The 13,272-nt window shown below is 35.6% G+C and overlaps 1 long non-coding RNA gene across 1 annotated transcript; it reads right to left on the minus strand.

The window, feature by feature from the left end:
- Nucleotides 1-6,291: 6,291 nt before the first annotated feature.
- Nucleotides 6,292-6,852, minus strand: LOC125178850. The gene is made up of 2 exons (XR_007157047.1): nucleotides 6,790-6,852; nucleotides 6,292-6,475 (listed from the first exon to the last, which is right to left on the minus strand). It is a non-coding gene; the product is annotated as an uncharacterized LOC125178850 (long non-coding RNA).
- Between the last annotated feature and the right edge of the window lie 6,420 nt (nucleotides 6,853-13,272).

The following is a 13,272-nucleotide window of genomic DNA, read 5'->3' on the forward strand; positions in this document are numbered from 1 at the left end:
TAACAAATTTTATATATATTTTAACAATTTGTAAAATGCATATAAATATTCAAATAAAGCTCTAAGTGGGCATTTTGAGAGCTAAAATGCACCCCTGAGGTCTACAGCTGATGCAGTGAAGTAATATTCCTACCCGAGATTAATTCTGAATAAGGCTAAAAAATTTTATATATATTTTAACAATTTGTAAAATGCATATAAATATTCAAATCAAGCTCTAAGTGGGCATTTTGAGAGCTAAAATGCACCCCTGAGGTCTACAGTTGATGCAGTGAAATCCCCCCCCCCCCGTATGTATGATACAAATCAAAGTTATTATAGATTATGGTAGCTGCCCACTAGCCTTTCAAGTATTTTAGAGCAACAGCTTTCTCAATCCAATTCTATTTGCAGTCGAGATAAGGACAGTTTTAAATTAAAACCATCTGTACTTCATGCTCTCGTACTTAGTTGCGATTTATGTTGCTGGAGCAAGATCTCCAGGGCCAGTTAATTACCGTAGCATGGATACCGGTACTATAGCAACAACGATAGCGAAACATCAACGGTACCTCAGCCATTGCATTAACAGGATATGAGACGTTGGCGTTAGCAATGCTGGTAACTGAGAATCAACTATACCGGAACCAAATCCACACGATGATAAGACCGTGGGTTCAATTATGCCATAATAGTAGCATGAACGGTAAAACTTCCATTGCATTCATTAATTAATCAACGATACCGGGACCGTAGCATCAATTTTACCTGGTCTGTGGCAACAGGTCAGGTAAAGGTAAAGGGTACAGGTAAAGCAGGTACACATGTAACAGGTTTCTTTAACTTAGCTGATTTATCTGGGCAACCTGGAGTGAATGAGACGCTCAGTGTAGCAGAGTAAACGTGATAAGATAACTGGGAATTTCTAGATAATATTTTTGTCCAATATGAAGAAAAGCTGATATGAAAAATTTGAGTATCGCTATTTAAGTTGAATGTTCAACTACAGCTGGAAGCTTGAGGCTCTACTGTTGTCTAGAACTTGCTTAAAATGGTTGTTTTCTGCTCATATTCAGTTTAAATCAGTGAGCTCCTTTTGTTTTTTAATGATAATATGAAAAAAATCTTTTTCAATTGTCCATAAATATATGAAAAAAATACTCTGGTTGAACTTTATTGTATCTCTGTTGATTTTCTATTCAGGAGCAAAAGTAAAACGGTAAAACATCGTGCTCCTATTGTTTTTTATTTATAACATGACAATAATTATCCTCAATTGTCTACATACGACTAATAAAATAGGATACGATTTTTTCGGCGTATTGTATTGTAATTTTGTCGTTTTTCTTTTGCAATTTTTTTAATTGTAAATAAATATGTAATTTTTAAATTACATTTTCTTTATTTTAATTGTAATTTTGTCGAAAAAAAAAATCTCAGATGAGGCACGCTCTGCATCACCTCATCTGGCCCATTGTGGTAAATAAACCTGAAAATCGGTTATTATGTTTATTTTCATTCAGCATATGACATTTAAAACTTATTACTTAAACATAATTACTTTCGTGAATAAACAAGTATTACCGACCTATGAATATCATAAAAATTTATTCGCGCGATTGGAAATTATGATTTTTTCAATGGGTTAACTTCTTGAGAACTAGAGTATTCACACTAATAAATTGAAACAATACCAAAGTAATTTATTTGCCTCTCTGAGGAAAAGAAAAATTACTTATAATTGATTACTCTGGATGCTTTTCTTTACATTTTAAATCATTTTGGGTGAATTGGTGAACGTTGGTATATGTCATAGAATTTATTCGAGAGATAATTATATTCAGAAATTTTTCATTGCAACCATCTGGAAAACTTTAAATTAGAATTAAACATTTCCAGCAAGATATGCTATAGTTAACACTGAGACATTTGTGGTGCTTACCAAGTAAGTTTCAAATTATAACATTTTTCCAATTTAAAATTAAATAGAAATTACCGTAGGAAATAGGCAATAATTCCAGAGATATAAACTTTTTAACACAGCAACAATATTAAGCCACATCTCTAGGTTTATATGGCGCTAACTTACTAGAGGCAACTGTAAAAATACATGAAGACGCTTGTACCGAATTACTTTTACTTTCGCCCCACGGTGATGGTGGGCTTGTTGGGGAACAGAGTGCCCGTCCTGTTGAGAAAAAACAGCATGCCACAATCTGTGAGTCGTCTTCTTTATTTTTCGCACTATTATAATCTAAATGTATTTTTCAACCTCGTTTTATTACCTTATTGTAAGAATAATTATGTAAGAGTTAATGTTTTTCTTTTTTGTCCGTTAAGAAAACGTGTTTTTTTAAGTTTTTTATTTATTTGATTTCATTGTTTTTAGTTTTGTAACCAACAGAAAAAACGTGGTTTTTAAAATTGTTTTTTATATTTATTTATTTTCTACTTTCTAGTTTAGCAATTTTAGCAACTAGTTCTACTTTCTAGTTTACTTTCTACTTTCTAGTTTAGCAATTTAAATCATTTTCCAGGGTTGGCAACTCTGGATGTTCGACAAAAAAAAACTCGATTCCCAAACCGCAAATTTTTATGTTTATTTTTTTATTTTTTTAACTTTTTTTTTAAATTATTACTTCTGATGATCAAATCTTGAATTGTTAGACAGCATAAGCATGCATGCCAAATTTTCATGTTTCTAGGATCTTCAGAAGTGCTCTAAATTATGGTTTGCTTTTTTTGATGACAGACGGACACGAAGCGAAACTAAGAAAAACGTGGTAAAATCACACAGATTCATCAGCTACATAGGCTAAAATTCACTTACAATTTTGAACTGCATGCTGCTATCGTCGTCACGGCACCGAAGAAGAAAAATATCGTTTGGTTTCGTTGTACGAGCGACTGTGGCTGTTGGACGAATGTGCCTACAACAGAACAAGTCTCGCTTATATACATATAAGTAACATGCAAAAGACTTTCAGTCGTAATATGAATGACATGTTAGGCAATAACACTTGAATATTCAGGTCCTGAGCAGTTCGTGTCAGATCATGACCTAAAACCTTACATGTTACTCGAACCTCCTGCATTTTAAGGATTTACATTTGTTCGAGAGATTTTAGATTGGCAATGGATTGCCTAGAATCCATACAGCGTACCTTAATTATTGTGCATCTATCTGTGAAAATTCAAGTAAATTTTGCGGAACAATATAAACACGTGAAGTGCTGCCATGCTGCCAAAGCACATGCATCAATAATTCAAAGCTACTCGAAACAAATTAACCGCATTTTTGGCGCATCGCGTATTGTAAGTCCCGTGATCAATGACAGCACACGATCAATAAATTTATTTAGCTGATTCTGTTTACCTATTATTATACCTGAAGAATTATATTAGGCAGGAGCATCACTAACTCTGATGTCCTTACTTCGTTGCGGTTTCTGCTACTAAAGCAAGATGTAGAGGATAAAATAGAGTGATGCCCTTTACATTCTATTTGTAGAGGATAAAATAAGGTTGTAGAAGAAGGTTTACTTCATTAAAAAAATTCATTTGAGTGAATTTCATCTTACCAATTAGTTCTTCACATGACAAAAGAAGATTCTGTATCATAATGGCTAAGTAAAAAACATATCATTTATAAAATTGAGCATTACATGCACCTAGCTATAATTCATCACACAGGCTTATAGAGTTCTTGATGTAAAACTTCCTCTGTTTGTTTGATGTCCTTATTTTGTTGTGGTTTCTGCTACTAAAATAAGATGTCCGGGGCCATATGCAGTTAGTTCTCGAAGCATGGATACCGCTACCGTAGCAACAACGATAGCGAGGCCGAAGCATTAACGGTATCGCTGCCTATGCTTCAAAAGTACACTCAGAAAAGTGAAGGGTCATGTTATACAAATGATGACACACTTTTAGCACATAACACCTGTACGCCCTTTTTCTGGAGGGAAACTGGGTCAGAATGACCAAAACAATGCTCAGAGTGCATCGCTATTCGGACTAAATCTCGCCCGTTTCTCTGAGTGTACTGAGACGTCGGCATCAGCGATATGTGACCGTGGACCAGGGCCTATACTTTCAAAAAAAGTTAAGAGATCGTAAGTTCATCAGCCAATCATTGACGGCCTTTCAAGCAAAATCCACCAACCACAGACAAGAAAACAGAGCGTAAGTACTTACGTTCACTTAGCGAGTTTTGAAAGTATAGTCCCTGACAAAACCAGGACCGTGAACTCACCGTTGCCACAATAGAAGCATGAACGGTAACGCGGCCATTGCATCAACGATACTGGGACCGCTGCACCCATGTCACCGGGACCGTGGCAACGGCGGTAATGGTACCGACAGCCGGCATGGTGCACGGCAGCGATAACTAAAAGTTAACTAACACCTAGAGTTAAATGCCTCAGAAATGCATTGTATGATAAATGTGTATAGTTATCTATAAGCTGCTATTGCTATAATATCATTTCGTGTGAAAAAAATTAAAAACTATTGTTAATAATTATAAAAGAATTTTTTTAACTCAAAATCCAGTGGTGGGCACAGTCGTCTAATCCGCTAACCGCTAATTAGCGAAGATGACGTTTTCCTTAGCCGGTGTGCCAAACTGATGGCTGACTATACATACCGGCTAAGGAAAAGATCATCTTCGCTAATTAGCGGTTAGCGTATTATCGGACTGTGCGCACCACTGTCAAAATCAAATCCTTTTATTCACTTTTGCTTGAAAAAAATTAAGTATAAAAATTTTCATTTCGCTGTAGAAAGTAGGAGATACCTTAATCAACGAATTATAAATTGCTAACCTGAGCATGGATTACACACTGTTCTGACCTGCCTGTTGCATCCGATTGTTCTCGTCCAAAGACGTTCTCAGCCGAGTTCGATTATTCAATTTGTCAAAGCTCCGCAATAAAATGACTCATACCGAACTCGTGTATCTTTATTTATAGGCAAATTTAACCGCAACCTCCAATCACATGAGGAAATGGTGATCTATCAGGACCCCTTCTATGATCTTGTCCTGAGGCGCCAGCAGTGCAGATTCTTGCTCACTCTATTGATATTTCCTAATCCTAGCAAAAATTATCAGATAACTTTTTTAGCGCATTTTCTCATTTATGGAAAAAAGCGCTATTGTGCTCGCCATGTCCGTCTATCCGTCCGTTTGTCTGTCCGTCCGTGACTTCACGTTTTCGTCGACGAGATAATGCGCTCTCTATAGCTGTCACTCACTGCAGTGAGTACTGAGTTATATTTTTTAGAGCCTTGATCTCCTTTATTATTAATTAGTAGCAAACCTGATGATTTTACCTGTAATTATGGCAATTTATGGTTTTCAAATATATGTTCTTTAGAATTCATCTCAAAATAACATCGTTGATGAGTGTTTACTTCTGCAAAACTTATTTTCATTGCAAAGTGTGTTACTGTTATTTGGCGACCTCTAGAAGAGTGATCAACGCATATATAGTTTAAAATAAAATATGTGCACCAGTTTTAAAAGCTATAATTGACAAATGTTTGACTTAAAAATTGAGTTCATTAATTTAGCTTTGCAATTTCAATCTCTTGAATTATTGAATAGAGGGCAGTGCCGTCGAAACTGTCGAAACTAGTGAAAAAACTTGCAAGTTGTTCAACATTACATATAATCTGGCGAATGAGCAGCATTTGAAAATTAATTAGTGTTTTCCATTAATTGTGTTTCAGGCTGCGGTATCATGTCTCTGCCAATCAACATTTATCTGACCATGCACTTGTATGAGGCTATAACATTACTTCGTATCTTGCCAATATAAAAATTTTGAGCATTTAAATGAAAGATTTGACTCGAACAATAAAATTTACGCTCTTTCCGTGTTTTTTAAGGCTAGTAGCACTATTTTATCAATAAATAAATTGTGCTGAATTAAATTGAATTATATTGAAGTTAAAAAGTTACCTACTTTTTATATTCGAATTGTCAAGTTTGGCTTTCGTTACTTTATCTGTGAGTAATGATCAAGGTACTGTTGATGATGACAAAACGACCACCCTCATATTAAGTGGCCTTAGTATTGTTTAGATTAAAATCTACTTAGTGCCAGATTTTATAAACATTTCTACTGCAGCAAATTTTCTGCTGGAGTCAGTGATGCAACGACCTGCCTGCATCTGACCACCCGCTGCCATATGTGAGTATAGTATACTGGCCTCGACACATTTTAATTAGAAGCTATGTATAGCTTTTTATAATGACATCAGAGTTGATGTACGAAAATATGATCAGAAGGTAGCAAAAAAAAGAAAGAGTTTTTCATCGGTTTTTATAAAAGTGGAAAAATCGGGTAGAAAACAACAGAAATACTACAATAAAAACGGAGTACAATTCAATTAAAACGTAGCCATAGATTGAAGTGTAAAAATATGATTGTTGCTGAACTCCGCTCATTTTTTGCCGAATCCAATGCTGATGCCCTTCGTTGGGAAACCGCTGGTATAAAAATAATATGCATTAAGCACAAATTTATAAAAAAAAATAAATATTATGTCTTCCTCTTTTGCTATTCCATCTCTTATAAGTAAAATTTAAAAAGTTATTCACGCCACAGATTGCTTTTTCTAGCAAATCAGGGCGAATATCTGATAAAGGAGAACGATTCTCTAAATATGACAGTACTAATTAAATGTTTCGTGAATCATATTGAAAGAAAATATCATTTCGTGTATCATAATCATATTTTTAATCTGATGTTAAAAATATTTGAATTATTGACAAGAATGATGGTTGATGGAGCTATTTTTTACCTCGTCGGCGTAGCACTTGTTGTTGTTGTGCCAGTCGTGATAATGATGATGGGTTTGGCGACAATCTTCCTTTCGCTGACCCTCGAATAAATCTTGAGGAGCATTCAAATTGCCGAGATTAGCTCCTTCGTCAATTTTTCGCGCTTGCATGACAGTTACGTCTTCTTTGTATCGGGGACCTTATAATTAGACATGAATTTTTGCATTGGGCTGTGAATTAAGCATGAACCTTTGCGTCAATGTTTTAGGTTTGACCTTTCATATCGGTCAGTGAATTGGTCATAAACCTTTGTATTGAGCAATTGTATTGGAAAGGAATTTTTGAATGGGCAGTGTGTTGGGCAGGAAGTTTTGTACCGGGCAGTGTATTGTATAAGAACTTTTGAATTGGGCAGTGTATTGGACATGAACTTTTAAATTGCGCAGTGTATTGGACATGAACTCTTGCATACCTGCTTCAGTTGAACGTCAGTAAAACCAGTTGATTTCAAGGCTCAGGTTTCTACTGTGCAAAAATAGTCGGCGTTCTGATTGGTGACCTCAACGCTGATGAATAATTCAGGGTCTGCGTAGGCGAGGCTGGGAGTTCACACCTGCGATGACGCTGGCATGTAAACGATCCACATGGAAATCTTGGGGGTAAATTCGGTGGCCACAGAATCACTAAAGGTGAGAGGATAATATATTTTATTATGCAGGAGCGTGTATTAAAGCTTATAAACTCCACATATGTCAGGGTATTTATGAGCAAGAAGCATCACCTGTTACAATTCTACTTCATGATTAACTAACAAATATATATTAATAGATAAAAATTTAATCACTAAAATTCAACCTTGATTACAAACATTAAAGTTCTATTAAAAATCAACGTGAGTGGAATAGTATTAAGTATGAAAAAAACTTCATTTCCTTGTTCTTGTTCAAGAAGCATTCAATGCTAAGAACTGCATTTCTACTCGACTGTCAAAATTTTTTGTAGCACTGAGAAAATTTAGATAAATTACTTGAAAAAACAAAGGTCAATGTTAGTCTCATGCACGTATTTGAATAGGCCTGACGTATATTGATAATCATTCATGATAATAAATAGTTTACAAGCACAAAATAAGGATAATGTCTTCAAATAAATCGGTGACTCGAGTAAATTTTTTAGAGGAGAAAATAAAATCGAAAGCAATTTTCAAGTAATGCCAGAGAAGAAAACAATTATGGCAAATAATACACGTTTTTGTAACTGTGATCTCGACCAAAAGTAAAAGGCTATATTTATAAGCAGTCAGGACTGAGCAGCTCTATTGATATTCATCTCATGAGTGACCGCGACTGACGAGGTTTTATTGACCAGCTATTGAAGCCGGGCTGTAGTATTGGTAGCTGAGGGAAAATTGCGTTCTTTCAAAAATTTAATACCACAAGAGCGAAATTATTGACGACATGAAGCGCACTCTGTGCTAGTCTACTCTGCATTTAACAGCGAGGTAATGGCAGTGACCTAACTAATATCCAGATATTCAGGGCACCAGGGTACGAAGTCCAATAAATATTGGCGACGCTGTTTCTTAACCGGCCAGTTACTATCAGGCCTTGAAAAATTATTTAAGGATTGACAGTTATTGCCATTTATTTCAAAACAATCCAAACGATTTTTTTAAATGGTACGATCTATATGGAACTTATAATCACATTAAAACGTGTGAGAATGCGACCTCAAATATGATACTTATCTTTACGTGCAGATTCATATTAATTGTTTCGAATAAATTATGCCTCAAAAATAAATCATATTTTTTTAAATTTCTAATGTAAATCGTTGAATGCAACACGAATTATTGCCTACAAATTCAAACGTGAAATAAAAAATCAATTTGACACAGTTTTATGTAAATTACGTATTAAGAAACTGATTTCATTTAGTAAGCCTCGAAAGAATTCTTTTTACTTATTATTCTTATGTAGCATAGTTTTTACTGCTTTTGGCACAATCTGATTTAAAAATATATTTTTCTAATTAGTCTAATATAAATAATTCAATTTGAACCAATTTATGTATACTTTAAATAAATGTTTTTTCCCCTGTAGGACGTTCTTCTCGTTAGAGTTATTGTTAAAATATCAATGTAGTTAACTAGGTTGACATTTCTTCTTCGTTTGAAATGCTTAACAGAGTTCAACGGAGACTGCCCATGCACTAGATATACATTCAAGGCTCGACAACCGCCACTAACAGCCATGAAGGTTGTAGATAAAATGTCTACGACCTGCCATCCTTATTTGTTCATCTTGAACCAAGAGAAACAAGTGCGTCGAGCTATAAATTTAAGCTTAACAGCCAGCAGGCCAAGGCCAGAATTTTCCCTGGGCTTATGCATGGAACAGAAATGAAAGGAAGCTTCAAACTTGAGAGACACCCTCGAGGCTAACCAATTACGTTCAACAAGCGAATTATTTGAAAGGAAAGGGGTTCAGGTTGACAGAAACTCGTTCATTTTTTCTATGCAGGCAAGTTACATGCAAGCGAACATTGAACCTATTGTGCAACCGGTTTGGTTAGTTCAACGAACTCAGCGACATGTATTTTTTTACGCAACATTTGTTTTTGAGAATTTGTCGTCTATACTGTATATAAAACTAATGTAATTTCATTCATTCTTCAACGTTGGGGCACTATAAGGAGCACTAATTAAAATTAAAATGAATTCGCATTGAGTTTACACATAAAATTTCAGTGCATTTGAAAGGTTTACAATGCATTATTATCCTTTGAAAAATCTTTCTTTATTCGACAATACTTGTGGGTTTGTATGTGTTTAAAGCCTGGCACCACAAATATATGCATGGGCGCCTATCATCGCACCTGCTTATCCACGGCTGTTCGATGTGCACGTATCCCCGAGACTTATCAAGTGTCATAGATACAAGTTTTGTGTTCTACTAGTTTGCTTGCCAGGCGTTGCCTAAACTAGTTAATCCTTGTGATTCGGAAACTTTTTATTCTGAATCTCATAATAATAATGAAGCTGCTGTGTAATAATGAGATAATATAACGTTTTTACCAGCATTTTACCGAGCGCATAGAACTCTCGAGTGACCATGGTTTAAGAGTAGGAAAAAAGTTCCTTATTTTCAATGTAAATTTAAATATGTCACTTTAGAAATCGAATTTCACTTATTACTCCAATCATTTCATTCCAGTTTTTTAATAATCTCATTTGCATACAACTGCTTTATTATTATAACGGGGGATGTGGATCGACTGGATTTGCGATTCCGATATTCTCAATTTGCAGGAATTATGTGCGATCACGGCCAACGTCGGTCGTACCAGCTTTGTAATGTTATAAATTCCTTGGCATGAGACTATTACAATAACCGGGAATAAATTGGAACTTCCAGGGTTTGATTTAGTGAGGTGTGGTTTTTATACGAAGAAATGTTCTCAGCAAAGCAGGTTTTCACCTCATTAAAAACCATTACAACAGAATTACTTTCTCCACGTGGTTTGATAGTAAGGGAATCGCGTGTCGAGAGCTAGTCTGTCCAGCATGTTTTTCGGCCAAGACTGACCCGTCAATTTCTATTGCAAGAAATGAAGAAGCTCCTTCTTTAACTTGACGTTCAAAATGTCTCCTATAATCATTATTCTTTCGTGCTTGGATTAATTCAGGTTTCACGGGAACATTAACTTCTAACGCTGAGGTGTAAAATGCAATGTAAAAACCGCATTCGAGCACCAGTTTTCAAACTCGTTCTGCGAACTACAATCGTAATAAATTCCACTCAAACTTTGCTGGATCGGTTGATGTTTTTGGTAAACAATTATCTTGTTCTTTTCTTGGCATTTAATCCAGAAGTTATTATCTCATCATATTAGTTAAACACATGAGCTCAACCGGCATGCATTGCTCGGGTTGGATATTAACAGAAAATTTACTACATTGAATCCCGTTAATAATTTTTAATTTGAACCCATGCATTTATGGGTAATAAACGACCTTTTATAACAACATGCAACTAAATTCATAGATTAGGCTTTTCAGCAACGAATAATATTGAGTTAGTCATTTGAAAAACGAAAAGTCATTTTGCATTGAAAGTAAAATCGAGAAGTACCTAGTGAAAAATATAATTCTCGTTCTTTAATATCGGCTTTGTAATGTCACCTGATTCCCCAGCCGAAATAAAATTTCTGAACTCGATAATAACCACGAAAAGCTAAATTTAAAAGTTATAGAAACGCGCCTGAAAACATATTTGTATTGTTCGCGCTAGGCTTCAATTTCACAGAAACACAAACTTGGAAGCGAACATTTTTGTACATATGTATATGTACATGGATCCGACATATTCGCAAACAAACCCAGTAACCGAGTTCAATCAGCTGATATTCTTTATGAATTTTATTCTTTTTCGCATATATGCTCATCAACAACTAAAAGATTTTAAGAAAATGCAATAATATGAGCACCGACATTCTTAATACAGTTTTATACATGCATAACCCAACTTACTCAATTATTGGTGAATTATAGGTGGCTGTCGGTGTTCCACTCATAAGCCAACTCTTTTCGCCCTTGCTTTTCATTTATGTAAAGCTTCCCAACCTCGTCCTCGTGAATGCGATGGAGAAGAAGAACGGGTTTTTGTCCCTATCATCTCGCAGGTTACAGAGAAATCTTACCGAATTTAACTTGACGCCACGATGTGGTTCGATGGAACGACGTCTCTCCGCAATTTGAAGGCTAAAAACTTGATGATGCAAGTAAAGCTGTGGTGTTGAAGTTTTCTCTAGCTGTCATTCCAGAGAATATATTATGATTATAAATTATGACTCAACTCTTTCGTATTTTCCCTGAATTGAAACAAAGGAACTGGTACGCCTGATTTTTTTAGAAGTCATATGGTCTAAATTTCGTATCAAGTGAGAAGATCGCATTTGTTTGAAACAAACGCGTTCAACCACGAACCTTTACATTACTTAAAAGGGTAGGTTTATTTTATCAACGAATCCATTCACTCCGCAATGTATTCTGTTCATTCCATATGAGTTCATTCCTATTCAATTACCAATTTTATTCATTACATAAGAGAATCCGTTTATTTCATTAACGAATCTAATTAACTCATTTACGAATCCATTTAAATATAAAAAAATCCGTTTACGTCATTAAGCAAACCATTTGTTCCATAACAGTCTCCACTTATTACATTAATGAACCCACTTGTTACATAGAAGAAAACGTTCATTCCCTTAGGGAACCCATTTGCTCCATAGACCAACCCATTTATTCCATTAGAGGTAACCTATTTATTCCATAAGAGGGAACCCAATTATTCCGTAAGAGGGAACCCATTTATTCCATAAAAGAACTCTCTTTACAAGATATTAAACCGGCTATATCCTTGAGCAATCCATTTAATTCGCTACTGAATTAAATTTCGTGAAAGCATTACTCCTCTTTAAGGCAAATCACTGATATGCATTTTAATAAAGATAATAATTAATCCATCGGAGGGAAGATACCGTTACATAAAAAGCCGAGTCCGCTTTTTCGACAATACGACTGCTAACTTTCGTTCAGTTCACCCAAGGCAAAGAAAACTACTGATAATGGGAACAAAAACGGAACCTTAAAATCCGCTAATATGAGGTACGTGCATTTAGTCTTGGCCATAGATATATGATAAAAACTTCTTATCACTAATGCATGTTGGAAAAACGGAACATGGTTCAACATTCGGGTCATTTCTCAAAATTTTCCCCATTTATTTATTTTGAAATCATGTATACATACAATAGTATTGCGAGTAGATTAACTGGGAGAATTCCTAGTACATCTAGCGTATTATAACAATATTAAATGTTTTATATAATATTTGTTGTTATCAATGCCATCAAACGAAGTTGCACCCAAGGGGATCTTTTCGTACAGTGTTGCCCCTTAAATGCTTTCATATCAGGAAAAACTACAAGCACTCGATCATAAATGCTCATGCTTACTTAAACTCGTTTGTTCCCTCATTATCATAGTTTCCCTTGCACTACAGTACGGCGAGGCGGAGACACGTGCTGCAGAACCCATCGTCCTTTCGTGGCTCAATTTTGTAACTATTACGTGGTTTGTAAAATCGAGGCCTTTCGGCAATACTAGTTTTGTAAGCGTGCTAGAGCAAAAAATTCGTATAAATATCCAGTTACTTGACGGCTTTAATATCGACTGTCCGGCTAGTGCAAGTGAAAATGTGCGCAAAAACTGGCATGCGCAAAGAAGACGTTCTTGTTCGGGCTGCCTGCGTGCCACGGAACGATGCCCGGACGGCTGCTGCAAATGCCGGACCGTCGGAAATCTGCCCGGAGTCTGGGTTGTGGTGGCGTCCCGGTCGGGTTACCCGCTCTTCCCGCACGCGGTTCAGAGAATTTCGGTGAAAAATACAAAAGCATTTGTATCTTAAGCTTGTTTAAAAATTCTGAGAATTTAAAGG

Source organism: Hyalella azteca, unplaced genomic scaffold (assembly GCF_000764305.2).
Source record: "Hyalella azteca isolate HAZT.00-mixed unplaced genomic scaffold, Hazt_2.0.2 contig13277, whole genome shotgun sequence".
Classification (NCBI taxonomy): domain Eukaryota; kingdom Metazoa; phylum Arthropoda; class Malacostraca; order Amphipoda; family Hyalellidae; genus Hyalella; species Hyalella azteca.